Source organism: Bubalus kerabau, chromosome 18 (assembly GCF_029407905.1).
Source record: "Bubalus kerabau isolate K-KA32 ecotype Philippines breed swamp buffalo chromosome 18, PCC_UOA_SB_1v2, whole genome shotgun sequence".
In the NCBI taxonomy this organism is placed as follows: domain Eukaryota; kingdom Metazoa; phylum Chordata; class Mammalia; order Artiodactyla; family Bovidae; genus Bubalus; species Bubalus kerabau.
The window spans coordinates 28,967,804-28,985,593 of record NC_073641.1 but is presented as its reverse complement, the minus strand read 5'-3'; the positions used below and the strand labels follow the sequence as shown (position 1 = coordinate 28,985,593).

At 36.7% G+C, this 17,790-nt stretch overlaps 1 long non-coding RNA gene across 3 annotated transcripts in view; it reads right to left on the bottom strand.

The window, feature by feature from the left end:
• Positions 1 to 17,790, bottom strand: part of LOC129633068 (uncharacterized) — a 47,431-nt gene that overhangs the window by 16,147 nt on the left and 13,494 nt on the right. Inside the window, exons 2-3 of one of the 3 annotated variants that reach the window (XR_008704853.1) lie at positions 11,394 to 11,435; positions 1,995 to 2,136 (exon numbers count right to left, since the gene is read on the bottom strand). This is a non-coding gene — a long non-coding RNA (uncharacterized LOC129633068). Of the gene's footprint in view, positions 1 to 1,380; positions 2,137 to 11,393; positions 11,436 to 17,790 lie in introns of those variants that run through there. The other 2 variants (XR_008704854.1, XR_008704852.1) reach the window with 2 other exon arrangements.

The following is a 17,790-nucleotide window of genomic DNA, read 5'->3' as shown; positions in this document are numbered from 1 at the left end:
GACATGAAAGTTACTTTTACTTTAAAATGATAAATCTTCTGATGTGTTGGTTCACTGGTTACATAAAGAAATTTAAAACAAAAAATAAATATGCAATTCCTTGGTTATTGATACCTGTAAATTGCCAAAATTAAAGCAAGGGAGAATGTTGGGTCAAATTTGGATTCTGACTGGTCCAAGTTATAGCCCTCAACCTCAGGTTATCAATGGGTAAAGTTAAAACAAAATAATTAAAAATCATTAAGGCAAATTCTGACTGTGCCAAGCTTGGATCCTGACCAGCTGAGCTTACAAGTTTTAATCTCAGGGCCCTCATCAATGGGTAAAGTTACAACTGGAGCAAATAAAACATGGAAGTAGATCTTAATACTGGATCTCAAGTCCACTTCGAAAGGGGAAAGTTGTGTGAAACAACAGACAGCAAAGAAGGTTAGAATGACTTATAAGATAATGAGCAAAATAAAGAGGTTAGAAAAAAGAGGAAGTCAGAGGACTCTTCCCAACAGTATGGAAATCTTCAAATGGTTATTAAGAAATAGGATGAATAAAGCAAACATCGATGGGGTCAAAACAGAGGTCTTAATCCAACACTCTTGGAACTCGTATGGGTCAGTTGAAGCCCCTGAAGTTCTGCCAACATTAAAAGCCCGAAACAAGTCAAACAAGTCTGCCTAATTCATCTTTGTTTGGAGATATTTAGAAGACTGTAAGACAAAGATGGCAATGAAAAATAGGACCTATAATTACTTGCGACCATGGTCTCACAAGAGAAAGACAGATTAGAGGGTCTAGGCCCCTTGACCTGACTCCCAACAGGGGCCTAGTGTCAGAGGGTGGAAAAAGACATTTCTGGGACATGGGAGCCCCATGCAGTATATTCCCAAAAGAAAAATAAACACTGTCTTAGAGACACTGATATACCATCAAAGACTCAGCAAACACATAATTGAGAACTGAAGGACACCAGAGAGAGAAAAGGACCAAAACAAAAGAAGAAATAGTGCTGAAATCTTTCTAAATATGATGAAAAATACTAATCTATAACATATAAGAATCTCAGTGAATTCCATGTATAATATACACACAAGAAGATTCACAATTAGACACCTCATAATCAAATGGTTGAAAGCCAAAGAGAGAATCTTGAAAAGCTGCAAGTGAGAAGGAACTCATAACTTATAAAAAAATCCTCAATAAGATTAACAGCTAATTTCTTATCAGAAACTATGGAAGTCAGAAGACAGGAGAACAGCATATTCAAAATGTTCAAGACACACTACTATGTATAACATAGATAAACAACAGGACTTACTATATAGCACAGGAAATTACATTCAATATCTTGTAATGGAAAAGAATCTGAAAAAGAATAGTCACTGTAAAATAAAACTTTCTTTGTGGCAATGATCTGCTGTATTATCTTTAGTAAATGATTCTGTGCACAGATAGGACGTCCAGCCTTAAAGGAACACTTCAAACCCTCTTGGATTGCACACTTTTGTACTCTCCATCACTGGATTTAGCATTTACATACTGTTAAAAGTAAGAGAGCTTAGGCAACATGGCAATTAAACAACAAAGAATTTTGACCAAGGGGCCTTCTTGTCCAAAGAATGACAGTGTTGGGAACTTAGACTTGGAGTCTAGTGTGGTGGTAACCAAATAGTTGCCTGACTAAGATGGCTACAATTCTCTCAGCCATAGTCTTCCATATTTCACATTTCTTCTAGATTATAAACTTCTTGATGGCAGAAGTGTGTTTATTTGATCATTTTTAAAAATTTATCATATTCTCAATAACTGACAGGTAGCTGGCATTATATAGGGGCTCATTAAATAAAGGTTAAATGACTCAGAGAATATTGAACTGGATATGATGAACATCTTTCAAATCTAAATTTTCTATTATAACTATTTTACAATTTAAAAAGGAGGATATAATATAATAAATATACATTAAAATATTTTATCCACATTGCAGTCAGATTCTTTACCAGTTGAGCCACAAGGGAAGCCCAAGAATACTGGAGTGGGTAGCCTATCCTTTCTCCAGTGGATCTTCCTCACCCAGGAATCGAACTGGGATCTCCTACATTGCAGGCAGATTCTTTACCAGCTGAGCTACCAGGGAAGCCACTATATAAATAAAATAGAAGGTAATGAATAAAATATATCATTATTACTTGACTTATATACCCTTTGGGTAAATTAATTCTGACTCTCTGCCTCATGGAAACCCAATCATGCTATTAACTTAAATCATTACTATTTATAATTTTCTCCATCAGCCATGTTTTGCAAAGGTCTCAGCCTTTCCCAGATACAACTGTAGTCACAGGGTCTTTTTAGCTACAATCTAATAAGATTTCAAATTTTTACCCTCTTTTTCCTTTTCTCTCAGACGCTGTCAAAGTAAACTACATTGGTCTCATTTTATCAAAGTCTGTGGCTTAGTTAAGAGAAAATGAAACAAACTGATGCAATAGAAATTGGCATCTTTACCCCTCTAAAACAGAAGCGGCCTAATTTCTGAGATGCCCACTATATGAGAAAATTTTTCCCACACTGCTCTACGTCATTCCTGAAGAAACTTTAAGATTCTTTAAAAGTATCTACAAAATTAGGTGAAGGGTAAAATTATGAATTTCCCACTTGGAAGAAAGTGGCTTAAATTCTATCCAATTATTTGCCATGACAACCAGCTAAACACAAAAGGGCTAGAATGGATGTAGAGTACTGCCTCTATAATCATCACTGTATGTCCTTCAAATCATGGATATGCAGCACCACTATCCCCGGCTACTTCAGGGCCATAAGCCTACACGGTAATTACATGCTTTGGAACACTCCACTTAAGTGCATCAATAATATAGTGAGCAAACGTGTTCTTTAATTCTGCACCTGTAAATGGAGAGAAAAAAATAAAGAAAATATCTCTTTCAAAAAAATAAATAAATAAAAAGAAAAATAAATTAGACAGCCAAATTATTTTTAAGCTGCTTTTGTGAGCTTTCCCTCTAAAACTCAGATACTTAATAATTCAAAGTTTTCCATAAATAGAATCAAATGATCAAATATCTCTGCTTAAGTGACTGCAGAGGTTAGGACATATGAGAATAAACGATGACAAACAAAAACTCTCAATTAAGCTTAGTATTTTATATTTAATGTACCCATTTCATCGGTGAATTACACAGTCTCAAACTACTTTTTCTTTCCATTGCCATGTCTCTGTATAACTGCTATTATAAGATTTAGAAGATAACACCCACTACTCCAGGAATTCTCACACAAAAGAAGAGTTAACATGTTATGGCATTACAAAATCATATTACTCTATATGCAATTTATAGTACATTCAGTACATGTTAGAATGAGGTGTTTCTGTCTTTTTTATTTTATGGATGAACTTGAAATCCATATTTTTTCTCAAAAATGGAAAGTTTATAGTCAACTTGACAGGGAAGATATAAGTCAATAGAACCATAAGGAGAATAAGTAGTTGGTGTAAAATTGTAAGAGCTTTCTCTCACCTATATATTCCAATGAAATAAAATGAATATAAATAGAATAAAATTTTCTTCTGAAAGTCAAATATTTCTGAGTGACTCATTTCCTATATTCTTGAATTTCAAAGAAATTCTTATGAAAATTATGCACATAAAATTTATGTTAACATAGAAGTTAACATTCTTAGTGTTGGCAACAAACCAAGCTTTTAAGTAGATCTCTCCTAAGTTGTTCCACTTATGAAAATAAGAAAAAAAAATAGGAAAGTTATATAGGTATCAATGTTTCCTATGCAAATTGGTCAACATTTTTCAATGAAATACTCGATGCACAATATGTCTCAGTATATTGATTTCAAAATATGAGTGCAATTTAAATTTTAAAAACCTTGCCATAATTTCAGACCCCCCCCCCAAAATACCATGAAAATCAGATATGTAGTGGTTCAAAATTCATAAAGGAAACAGAAAGGATGTACTGAATAATCAGAATAGAGTTTCGTGGTTTAAAAAAATGAGTTATTTCAAAGGGAGGTTGTATTTGCTTTTCCTTGTCATTTTAGGTTTGTGAATTTATGGATGAGCATATTTTATACCAAACTAATATTCAGTACATGAGTATGACCTTGTGTTCTGTTAATTTTGACACATTTAATTCTTATTAATTACTATATGTTTCAAATGTTACTTTGGGTATTAAGAACAATTGTTATCCCATTACATAAACAACACACAGTCTGTTTCTAATAAAAAATATCTTTTGTAAAAAATATGCAATTTAATTTACCATGTGGCAATGCAACATACTAAAATCAATTGCGTTTTCGAAACTACTCAAGAAGTTTCAAGCAATACTTGTTAAATTATTAAGTAATATTAACTGTTGCTTTATAATCTTGAGCTTCTAAAGATTTTTACTGGGTAAAGACATCAGATTTTGAAGTTGATATGCAACTTTTATTATGTAGATACCCTGCTACTAAAACAGTATTCGACAATATAGAGAAACTACTGTCTTAAAGCTTAGACCTGTTCCCAGGATACACATAACATTAATTTGGCCATGAACTATGACCACACCAAATCTATGGTGGAACATCAGTTGTTTTTTGAAAGAAATACAGATAATCATCTGAGAGTACAAACTTATTAGTATTTACAGTTTCTTTCCTCTTCTAACACGAACATATAAGCAAGTCAATTGTTTGCAGCCAGAGCTTCCCTAGTGGTTCAGACAGTAAATAAACTGCCTGCAATGTGGAGACCTGGGTTCAATCCCTGGGTCAGGAAGACCCCTGGAGAAGGGCATAGCAAGCCACTCCAGTATTCTTGCCCAGAGAATCCCATGGACAGAGGAGCCTGGAGGGCTAGAGTCCATAGGGTCACAAAGAGTTGAACATGACGGAAGTGACTTAACACATGTAAACATGCATACTCCTGAGATTTGGATAATAAAATGTAGACTGGAGAGAAGTATTAGAACAGAATTTTAAGTTCTTTAGAAGGTTTTATGAAGAAATGCTGGGAGAATCTTTCCAAAATCACAGTTACAGTAATGCCTCCTCTCAAATACTTCATTAATGATGTGTACAGCAAGAAGCAAAAGTTGAAATGTGTAAGGTTGGATGTCCTAATGACCCCACATCCAATGTTTTTGTTGTTGTCATTGTTATTTTTTGTTTGGTTTTTGTTGATTAGATGATAATTGATCATTTTAAAGCAAGGTAATTCTAAAAATTCAGCTCATTTAATTGGCCTACATCTGTGATCTCAAAGAAAATCTTAACAAGGGTGTTACCTTTGAACAGGCAACTGAGTGTGGGATATTAATCAGACATATAGAAACTATCTCTTGGTGTCATCTAGTGGTTGTATTCCATCACTGCATAAAAGAAATGGCTTACTGATTTTTCTGAGTAAAGATTGTTTTATTACATTTATTTCTGACTGACTGGAGTGAAAGAAGCTGCCATTTTTAAGAGACAAGAGAAGGTTAGTAGCAATCAAGCCTTTCTGGGCTCTTCACCCTGGCCCTTTGCTATGCCTTCTTATAAGGTCAAGACACAGCGATGGGAAGCTCAGTTATCGTACACTGGTGTGAAGGTGCTGTCTGCTGCCCCATTTAGGCTGCATGACTGAGTGACTGGGTGTTGTTAAGGGACATCCACAGCCAATACACAAGGTATTTTCTCTTTGCTGGCTGAGCAGCACTCGAGGGATTCTGACAGACTGAGCTGACATGCTAACAATCTGATTGCAGATGGCAATGGTAGGAGGCTTTGAGTGAGAGAGAAGAGTCCCCTGACCCTCCTGTCATCTACTCTCTCAATCTCCATCCTAGGATAGGAGTGCTGCACGACTATCACAGGGAGAGGTGACATAGTGAAAATAACTTATCCACAAATGTGCTGAAATGTCATCTCTAATGTTATAGTTCCTTTAAGACGAACTATAATTTCTAATATAACTTTTCAGTTTTGAAAGGAAAGGGCACCAAGGCTGAGTTGACAGAAATAAATTATCCAGATAATTAAGGCTAACTACTCCACTTTCTCCTACTCCCTGGCCCACGCACAGACAATAATAGAGCTCAATTATTTATAATTCAGGAATATTTTTTCTTTAAAAAAAGGATTTTCTATAAAGCTGGTGTTTGAATGGCTCAAAATTATAATCATTAAGGAAGCAAATTATTAACAAATTATAATCAGAAAATTTACAAATTTTAAATTATTATAGTTCTGTTACCTTAACAAAGATAAGGCATGATAAAAAAATGAAAAAAAAAAAGATGGTGATACTTCATTCTCAATTTTCCACAATTACCTGATGTTTTTAGGCAAATCTGTGGGTTTTTAAAAATGATCCTAATGGATTTAACAATATCAACAAAGATATTTCTCCACATATTTACTTTATATTACAAGGTGAACATTTTTTGTTGTTGAATTATTTTTCAATGATGTTTGCTTTTTCTTGTATATATCTCTAATGTTTATATGTCTTACTGCTAAGTCACTTCAGTCGTATCTGACTCTGTGCAACTCCATAGACGGCAGCCCACCAGGCTCCCCCGTCCCTGGGATTCTCCAGGCAAGAACACTGGAGTGGGTTGCCATTTCCTTCTTCAATGCATGAAAGTGAAAAGTGAAAGGGAAGTCGCTCAGTCATGCCCGACTCTTAGCGACCCCATGGACTGCAGCCTACCAGGCTCCTCCGTCCATAGGATTTTCCAGGCAAGAGTACTGGAGTGGGGTGCCATTGCCTTATATGTCTTACACAAGCGTAAATTGGGAAAATAATTAATAAGAACATAGGACTTTCCTGGTGGTCGAGTGGTTAAGAATCCACCTGCCAACGCAAGGGACACAAGTTTGATCCCTGGTCCGGGAAGATCCCACATGCTGTGAGCAACTCAGCCTGTGTACCACAACTACTGAAGTCTGTGTGCCTAGCCTGTCCTCCACAACAAGAGAAGCCACAGCAATGAGAAGCCTGCACCACAGTGAAGAGGAGCCCCCACTCACAGCAACTAGAGAAAGCCCTCACACAGCAATAAATATTCACTGCAGCCAAAAAGAAATAAAGTTAAAAAATTGATAAGAATATTAGTTAATGTTAGTTGCTCAATAGTGTCTGACTCTTTGCAACCCCAAGGATGGTAGCCCACCAGACTCCTCTGTCCATGGGATCTCCCAGGCAAGAATACTGGAGTGGGTTGCCATTCCTTTCTCGAGGAACATGAATGTATATAAATTTCCTAAAATTTCTATTTGCCTTTGCTATAAGGAAATTTACTACTGCTAGTATCCTTGAAATGTAAATGTATGTACTACACACAGAGATACATAGATGTATAAGGTATATGCTTGTATATATGGAAATATATATTTTTAATACCTATATATTTACATAGAGACACATACACACACTATATATATATCATATATATGTTTTTGTTGGAGATATATATGTATATATACATATATATATATATCCATCCAACAGAAATACTTTCAATTTGCACACACTTTAACCAAAATGTATAGGACCAATTAGTGCTATTGTATTCCTGAAAAGGGCTTCCCAGGTGGCACTAGTGGTAAAGAATACACCTACCAATGCAGGAAAAGTAAGAATCGTGGGTTTGATCCCTGGTTGGGAAGATTCGCTGGAGCAGACCAGGGCAACTCCCTCCGATATTCTTGCCTGGAGAATCCCATGGACAGAGAGGGGCCTGGAAGTCTACAGCCCGTGGGATCACAAATAGTCAGACACTACTGAAGTGACTTAGCATGTGTGCATGCATATCCCCTCAAAATATCACCTGTCTTCTCAACGACATCGCAAGACTAAATCATTTAATCGTGTATCTTGTATGAGAGAGAATCAAGCTTTGTTTACAGTCACTCCGATTCTGATTGCTGTGCTGTATGTTATCTTGTATAGCAAGTGATTGAGAATAATAATGAAATTGTTATGTGGGATGGGCACGACTGAGGGACTTCACTTTCACTTTTCACTTTCATGCATTGGAGAAGGAAATGGCAACCCACTCCAGTGTTCTTGCCTGGAGAATCCCAGGGACAGAGGAGCCTAGTGGGCTGCCATCTATGGGGTCGCACAGAGTCAAACACGACTGAAGTGACTTAGCAGCAGCAGCAGCATTCAAAAAATCTCTCATTAGATCTTGATTCCACTTCTGATCATACAGCTATCATAATTTTCAGTCTATTAATACATTTCAAGCCTACTTCCTGGTACCACAGCTAAAATCAGAGTACAAAGAAAAGATTTCTTTGACAAATAAAACTGGTGATTTAAATAACTTATCTGAAGAAAATAGGACTGTGCCTTCAACCCCACACACTGACTTCATTTTAACCTCTCAGTAAACAAAATGTACACCGTGTAATCGGAAAATAGATGAATGTATACCAGATCTAGCAAATAGGAAACTTGGACCTCTTTGTTAACAGATCAGGTTTACTACATCCAAACAAGAGTAACCTTAAGTAGCAGCAGATATTCATGGTTAATCATCAACAAAGTAAGTGCGTATCAGTTTAATGTAATTCATTATTCTTTAAAGATATTCTTTCATATTTAATTGGCTATGCTAGGTGGTTTTATGAAATAAATTATTTTGTTCAGTCATATGGAGATATTTCTGGGAACCAATTCATCTTTGACAAGTCTACGGGAGTTCCATTTCATTTTCCTGTGACGTTTAGTTAAATTGTGGACAAGATGATAGATGAAAAACACCTATCCATGTTATGCATTGTGGTAATCTGTGGTTTCAATTACATATTTGCCCAAATGCTAAAGCTGATGTAAAACTCTTTATGTGATAAAGATAATATTTCTCACTAATGCAATTCATGACCCAAACTCCTTAGCAAGTGAATGCAGATTCCATACTGCAGTATATTTCACAACTGGCACCTTCATCTCCTACACCAGTTTGTGTTTTCTTCCCAACAGTGCCTACGCATTGGAATAATTGCCTAAATTTTACAGATTATAAAAGCAAATGGAGAAGCAATGCAAGTCTCCCAAGCTACATAATAAATCGTGGAACTATAATTTGTTCCAAAGTCAAAGTTTCTTTATAATTTAATTTGTTCAACACATGGATTTCTTTTCCAAAAAGAAGACAGAATAATCTCAACTTTGTTGTAATCTAGTCCCTTAAGATAACTTTCGTTTAAAAGGAAGGGACAGTATAATGACATGCTAGCTGTTTGCTTTTCTCAATTGTCAACATCCTTCCTTTACTCAACCACACACGAAACTGGTATGGTTGTGTATGTAAATGTTGGCCAAAATATAAAAGCACAAGTGTTGTGGGATCCTGGAATTAAAGGGGAATGGACATAACCTCTTTCTTCCTTTTCTTTACTTGTAGATGTGATTGCTAGATTTTCAGCCACAATTTTGCATCATGAAGTAACATAAAATGCAAGGCCAAGCAATATGATAGGCTGCTTGGATCTTGATAATTCAGAAAACATATTGCTGCTGCTAAGTAGCTTCAGTCGTGTCCGACTCTGTGCGACCCCATAGACGGCAGCCCACTAGGCTCCCCCGTCCCTGGGATTCTCCAGGCAAGAACACTGGAGTGGGTTGCCATTTCCTTCTCCAATGCATGAAAGTGAAAAGTGAAAGTGAAGTCGCTCAGTCGTGTCCGACTCCTAGCGACCCCATGGACTGCAGCCTACCAGGCTCCTCCATCCATGGGATTTTCTAGGCAAGAGTACTGGAGTGGGGTGCCATTGCCTTCTCCAGAAAACATATTAACCCTACATTATACATGTCTGGGCTGCTTTCATATGTAAGAGAAATAAAAGTCTATCTTGTTGTTCAATATTGAATTTTGTTCAATAAAAATTCAACTTTTATTGCTACATAACAAATTACCACAAACTTAGTGACTTTAAACAATGCCCACCTATTACCTCACAGATGACATTAATCTACTAGAACTGCAATCTCATATGTGTTGAGCCTCTTCCAAGCTCCTTGGTTGGCAGAATTCAGTTCATGGTGATTGTAGGACTGAAGTTCTCATTTTTTTGTAGTCATCAGGTGAGGGTGGCTCCAGATCTTAGAGGCTGCCTGCAGGTGTTCGCCACTCGGGTTTCTCCATTGTTGTTATTGTTCAACAATGAACGATGTCTTGTCGGACTCCGTGACCCCATGGACTGCAGCATGCCAGGCTTCCATGCCCTCCCCTATCTCCCAGAGTTTGCTCAAACTCAAGTCTATTGAGTCAGTGATGCTATCTAACCATCCCATTCTCTGCCACCCGCTTCTCCTCTTCAATCTTTCCCAGCATCAGAGTCTTTTCTCCATCAGGATTTTCTCCATAGGCCCTCTCATAACATGGTAGTCTACTTCTTCAATTCCAGCAGGAGGTTCCGTGGTGTGGTGACTCAAATCTCTTCTTTTAGCAAGGGTGAAGTCCCTTTTAAGGGCTGGATCATCTGTTTAGGTCAGGCCCACCCAGAATAATCTCCCTTAATTAACTTAAAGTCAATTGATTTGGGACCTTAATGGCACCTGCAAAATCCTTTCACCTTTGTCATATAGTACAACTTAACCATGAAACTGAAATACATTACACTCATAGTCCCACATTCAAGTGTTCTCTACAGAGAACATACATTAGGGATTGGGAATATTATGCACATCTTAGAATTTTGCCTATCATGCTTATTTAAACTATCATTATTTTGTTTTTTAATAAACAGCCAAACCTCATTATAAATAATGCATCACATGTTATATTTATCTTTGAAGTTATGTAGAATTGTTTAGAAAAACTTGTATCTATCCTATCACAGACACAATTGCTTATCAAGTATCTATAGATATATATAATTTCTTTATTTTTGATATCAAGAGATTTACTTTTAAATTTAGTAAACAAATACATTTTGAATCAACTGCATGCTTAATCCTTTGTGCTCTCTTTCTGCATTTTAATAACCCAACTCTACCTTGTACTTAATTTTAAAAATCACCTCAAATTATTTTTGAAATTAAAAGAAATAACAATACAAAGATAAGTAAATATAAGAATTAACACATTCTACATTGTATTTAAAATGGATGATAAGCTTCATGGAGGGAAAAGAGGTGCTTTTATTTCCTCTTAGTCATTTGAGTTTTCTATCCTTATTTATTTTATTTAATCCACAAATAAAATAATTTTAAAACACTACTGGAAAAATGATATCTGCCTCTAGCTGTTTTTAGATTTCCATAGTGAATTCAGGCTTTTCATTAGTCTTTCTACATGATCTCTACTTATTAATTACTTACCTAAAAAGCTCCCATCCCAGACTTTATATGGCGAGTTGAGGTTATAGAACTTACCTGTGATTAAAGAGGCTAATGAATTTTTTTTCCTTTGTATTTCTTCCAGAGGCAAAAAAAAAAAAAAAAAAAAAAAAAAAAATCTGACATAAGTGTATTGGTAAACTAAGAATATATTTGCCTTATATAAAACATTTATTGCCATTTTGCAATTATCCTTATGATTTAGATATTACCTGAATAAGCTGGGAAAGATTGAGGGCAGGAGGAGAAGGGGACGACAGAGGATTAAATGATTGGATGGCATCACCAACTCAATGGACATGGGTTTGGGTGAACTCTGGGAGTTGGTGATGGACAGGGAGGCCTGGCATGCTGTGGTCCATGGGGTCACAAGGAGTCAGACACGACTAAGCAACTGAATTGAACTGAACTGAATAAATCAACTGTCTTGTATCAGGATCCACAAACTTAGAACCTTACTGGCCAGGCATGAATTATGAATCAGTTAAATAATTCAGGTATAATAAAACAGCACATGGTACGAAAGTGACAAACTTACTATCCCTTTAAAGCCATACCCCTGACATAGCCCCAGCTGATTCATTCAAGGCCAAGTATACAAGAAGGAGAAGTGGACGTGGCCAAAAGATTGGCAACAGGCAATTTCTGCTCTAGACAATTCAGTTGGTTAACAATAGTAAATGTGTTATGTTGGCTCTGAGTATATTTTAAAAGCCTGATACAAAATAAGTGCTCTTGAAATATAAGCTGGTTTAATTTGATATTTTGTAGGCTAAATTCTTCAAGATTTTCCTCATTTATTAAATGATATAATATAAATATACTTAACTTTGTCCTGAGATTTCTGTACATCTAATTACTTTTAGTATAATAACAAAATCCTTATATCTCATATTGCAGATAAAACCTGAGCTATCTTTTGGAGCAAGAAGCTCAAACCAGTCAGTCCTAAAGGAAATAAGTCTGGAATATTCATTGAAAGGACTGATGCTAAAGCTGAAGCTCCAATACTTTGGCCACCTGATGTAAAGAATTGACTCATTGGAAAAGACCCCGATGCTGGGAAAGATTGAAGGCAGGAGTAGAAGGGCATGACAGTGGATAAGATGGTTGGGTGGCATCACCAATTTGATGGACATGAATTTGAGCAAACTCCGGTAGTTGGTGATGGACAGGGAAGCCTGGTGTGCTGCAGTTCATGGAGTTGCAAGAGTCAGACATGACTGAACTGAACTGATATTTTGAATAATGTTAGTTGCTAAGTCATGTCCAACTCTTCGCAACTCCGTGGGCTATAGCTAGGCTATAGCTGTCCACTAGGCTCCTCTGTCCATGGAATTTCTGCAGGCAAGAATACTGGAGTGAGTTGCCATTCCCTTCTCCAAGTTATCTTCCCCACCCAGGGATCAAACCCAGGTCTCCTGCATTGCAGGCAGATTCTTTACCATCAGAGCCACCAGGGAAGCATATAATACTTTATAATCTATATATTATATAGCAAATGGATTGCAAAAGTTCTTTTTTCTGTGTACCATATCTGCTCAGTCAGGACTTCAATTTCCACAATAACAATCACTCTTTGAAAAATCGAGGAAAAGTTTTTCACTTTTCATGTTCAAAAGACAAAATATCCTAAATCCAGTGGAGAAATTTGTATTCTATGCACTTTATATAACCTTTGTTTGCATTTATAACTCTTATCATATCTAATTAATCATTTAACTTCAGACTCTACTTATATATAATGAATCATTACATTTCATAAATGCAATAAGATTTTGCCCATTCACAAATGCTTGAGTATTGACAAACTTTGCTATATTATTATTTTGATGAAGCAAATACACATCAAACTTTAATCTGGCAACTCTCTTGTGCCAAGCTTGTGAGGGGAATCCATGTAGTCTTCCGGCTCCATTTCAGGCTACAATTGAGCCTTGAATCAAGTGGAGCAAGGATTTCTGTTGTTGTTGTTTAGTCACTACGTCATGTCTGATTCTTGTGTGATCCCATGGATTTGTAGCCTACCAGGCTTCTCTGTTCATGGAACTTTTCAGGCAGGGATACTGGTAGGTTGTCATTTCCTTCTTCAAGGGATCTTCATGACCCAGGGATTTAACCTAGCCTTTTGCACAGGCAGGTGGATTCTTGACCACTGAGTCTCCAGGGAATTGGGGCAGAGATTAATTACATATAATTTATAGTCAGCCCTCCATCCATTTCCTACTCATCTGTGATTCAATCAACCACTGATTCACTGACCAGTATTAGTACTCTGGTATTAAAATCTGTGTGTAAGTGGACCTGTGTAGTTCAAACCTTGTTTGTTCAAGGATCAACTGTGTATTATTCTGTGTTCTTTGTCTTAATTTCCCAAACTGCACACTCAAGTTCACTGGGGGCACTGCAGTAAACTCACAGGAATGCCTCAGGATATTTAAAATTCAAAAACTTTGAAAGAAGCACAGTGATACTTGATACCTGTTGGAACTCTGTGAACTATAAGCCCAAGGTAAGTTCACAGTTTCTGTATGAGATGGTGCTAGTAAAAATGATGTCATCATGTCTTTACCAAGCTGAATTTTCAGTGTTTCCTACAATTATAAGAAAGCACTATGTATAAATCAGTGTATGTATATGTATATACACATGTATATATGTATGTATAAAACAGGAAATGAGATTGGTGGTATCCAATCTGATTCCAATGTTTGAGAACTTGTGCAAAGCCCAACAGCATTACTAAGTAATTGTGGTTATTCAAGAGTGAACTAACATATTAGTTCACTTTTCTTTAAATTTATGTGTATTATTTCTATGTACTAAGTTTTTAGAACAAAAATACTCATTACATTGTTTGGACTTCACTTTTCACCAAGTGGAATGTTATGTCTTCTTGTCTAGGTACGCCATGAGAAAACTTTCTTTAAAAAAGACGAGGTCCATGATGAAAGAAAATCTGGAAACTGATGGTCATTTCCACTAATCTATAAGCTCCAGATAGTTAGGGACCAAGTCCACCCTGTTTACTGTTCCATTCCAAGCACCTCCTGTAGCGCCTGGCGTATCATTACAGCTCAAATATCTGTGTTTACTTCTTTTATTCAGTAATCAAATGACGTAAATGGTCCTGATAAGTAAGCCAACTGCTACCGCAAGCATGGAAAATAAGAAAAACTAAATGTTCCAAGAAAGATAGGCTTCTTAGTAAAAATCGAAGGTTTGGATAAATTTTGAGTGGAAAGTCAATTTCGTCCAAGGCCTGCCTCTACTATGGGAATGATAACACATTTTTTTTTTATTTTCCAGAAACAAGAGAAAGAAATTTTTGAAATCACTTTTGTATTTCTGCCAGAATTAAAATGCTCATGAAATGAGAAATGAAACTGTTTGAGAGTCAAAAAGACGTAGGGGAGTAGTTGCTTATACATGTGCATAAAATATTTCACTCTTAAAATTGATTCAAGCAAAATTCACCCCTCTGTACTTAAACTTTTCATGAAGTAACAGGTGGCAAATGTTTGAGTAAAGACAACAAACCCGTTTTCCCAATGAATAAATATTCCAGTTATCCATTGCTGTACCATAAAGCATCACAAAATTCAGTGGCTTAAAATAACAATTTACTCTTCTCTCTCACAATTCTGTGCCTTGACAGGACGCAGCTGGTCAATTCTGCGATATTCTCAGGAGATTGCAATTGACGTATTGGTTCAGTCACGTGGCGAGATGACTCGGATATCTTCCTTTTTCATATATGGTACTTGGGCTGGGATGGCTGGAAAAGTCAGGCATTGCCTGGGGATCTGTGTGTCCACAAGGTCACCTTTGTTTCCTCAAAAGCTGGTAGTATCATGGTAGAGCAACATCTTACATGGCTGTTGGCTTCCTGAGTAAGTATCCCGAGACGTCAAGGCAAAAGTTGCAAGGCTCCTTATAATGTAGTCTTTATAATCATACAGAATAATTTCTGTGGGACTATACTAGCTGTAAGTTTGTCACAGCACCAGCCAGATTCAAGGAGAATAAACTATTCAATGGCACAATACTGGGAGAAATGATTAACTGTAAGGACACCTTGGAAGATCAGCTACCAAAATACAAGTTGTTTTACTGTTTCCATGCATATGAAACTGGTCCATTTTGATGAAAACCTTGGTAAACATCCGTATTAAGGAGAACTCACATTAGAGAGTTGGGTTGCCAAAGACAAGACAATGTCTTCTAATATTAGACAAAATGGAAATCTTTGTAATTAAATAAACTTGGTTCACAATTTTGTACAAAGGAGAAAAATAATTCTTTTTATATTGAGCATATATTGGGGCAGTCGTTTTCTTAAATTTCTTCTCCATTTGCTATAGTCTGCTAAATTTGGTGACACTGACCCCTGAATGATTGGAATTATTAAAATCTAATAATTTCTGTGTTTCTAGTAAGGAATAAGATCATGAAATGCATCTCTAAATGATGATAAGCTATAGACTAAAAATATAGATGTATTTCAAATATAGTTGGACAATTTATTTATCATGACAAAGAAATGAAACAAAGTAGCCCAGCAGGCACAAATCAATCTGGGATCTAGACCTAAAAGCTGGGAACAGTATTTCTGGATACTGTAGGTATGTTAGCTGTTTTTTTCTGATGTTCTTTACTCAGATATATATACTTTTAGGTTCTAAATTAATAGGTCTTTCCTTATATCTCCTACATAGAAAACATAATGAACCTATTCTTTTCCTGGGTCAGGTTAATATTTTATAGACCAGCTTTGTTGAACCTGGTCTCATAATCATGAAGTTTATTACAGAAATCTAGTGGATTTCTGAGATATTCCCCAAACTTCAAGCTTAAAACAGCAGCCACATCATGCCTCTTGGAGCCAATACCAGAGACAGCAAACTGGATCAATCATATGGTGATATTTAATTTTATTAATTCAAACTTTGTAGAAACATATGTTTGTGTTTTTTTCAGTTATTATTCATTTTTCTTATCACTTCTAGGAAGTTATTAATACAAAAAAACAGTATGTAGACTACAAAGTGGCACAGTGGTAAAGAATACATCTGCCAATGCAGGAGATGCAGGAGATCCAAGAGGTGCAAGAGATGCGGGTTTGATCCTTGGGTCGGGAAGGTCCCCTGCAGTAGAAAATGGCTACCCACTCCAGTATTCTTGCCTGGAAAATTCTATGGAAAACGGAGACTGGCAGGTTACAGTCCTTGGGGTTGTAAAGAGTTGGACATGACAGAGCACATGGATAATAAAAAATATATTTAGTGAATATGAGTTAAGTGAATGATTTTTCAATATTTGTAAAAAATAGGTAGTCCATGTATATGTGTGTAGCAGGGGCAGGGACGCGTACTAGGTATTCCTGGTATTCTATACCTAGAATTGGTTTTTTCCTCAACTATCAAGCAGAGGCGAAGAAGGCAATGGCACCCCACTCCAGTATTCTTGCCTGGAAAATCCCATGGATGGAGGAGCCTGGTAGGCTGCAGTCCATGGGGTCGCTAACAGTCAGGCAGGACTGAGCGACTTCACTTTCACTTTTCGCTTTCATGCATTGGAGAAGGAAATGGCAACCCACTCCAGTGTTCTTGCCTGGAGAATCCCAGGGACGGGGGAGCCTAGTGGGCTTCCGTCTATGGGGTCGCACAGAGTCGGACACAAGTGAAGCGACTTAGCAGCAGCAGCATCAAGCAGAGGTATGTTTCTTCACTTACTCTGTTACTGCCTCATTTTAAGTCTTGATTGACAAATCTAGACAGCATATTAAAAAGCAGAGACATTAACTTTACTGATAAAAGCCCATATAGTCAAAGCTATGGTTTTTCTAGTAGTTATGTATGTATGTGAGAGTTGGACAATAAAGAAAGCTGAGCACCAAAGGATTGATGCCTTTCAACTGTGGTGTTGGAGAGGAATCTTGAGGGTTCCTTGGACATCTAGGAGATCAAATCAGTCGATCCGAAAAGAAATCAGTCCTGAATATTCTTTAGAAGGACTGATGCTGAACAGTTGAAGCTAAAATACTTTGGCCACCTGATGTGAAGAACTAACTCAGTGGAAAACACCCTGATGCTGGGAAAGATTGAAGGCAGGAGGAGAAGCGGACGACAGAGAATGAGATGGTTGGATGGCATCACTGCCTCAATGGACATGAGTCTGAGTATGTTCCAGGAGTTGGTGACAGACAGGGAAGCCTGGCGTGCTGCAGTCCATGGGGTTGCAAAGAGTCAGACATGACTGAACGACTGAACTATATAATTATTAAGAATTTTACATTTTATTTTAGGTCTTTTGTGATTATTGCCTCAGTCTTCTTTTAGTGTGTTTAAAATTTTAAACTCTTTATTTTTAAATAATTAGATTCTCAGAGCAAGTTGAAAGCATAGTACTGAGGTCCTCATAAACCTTTCAA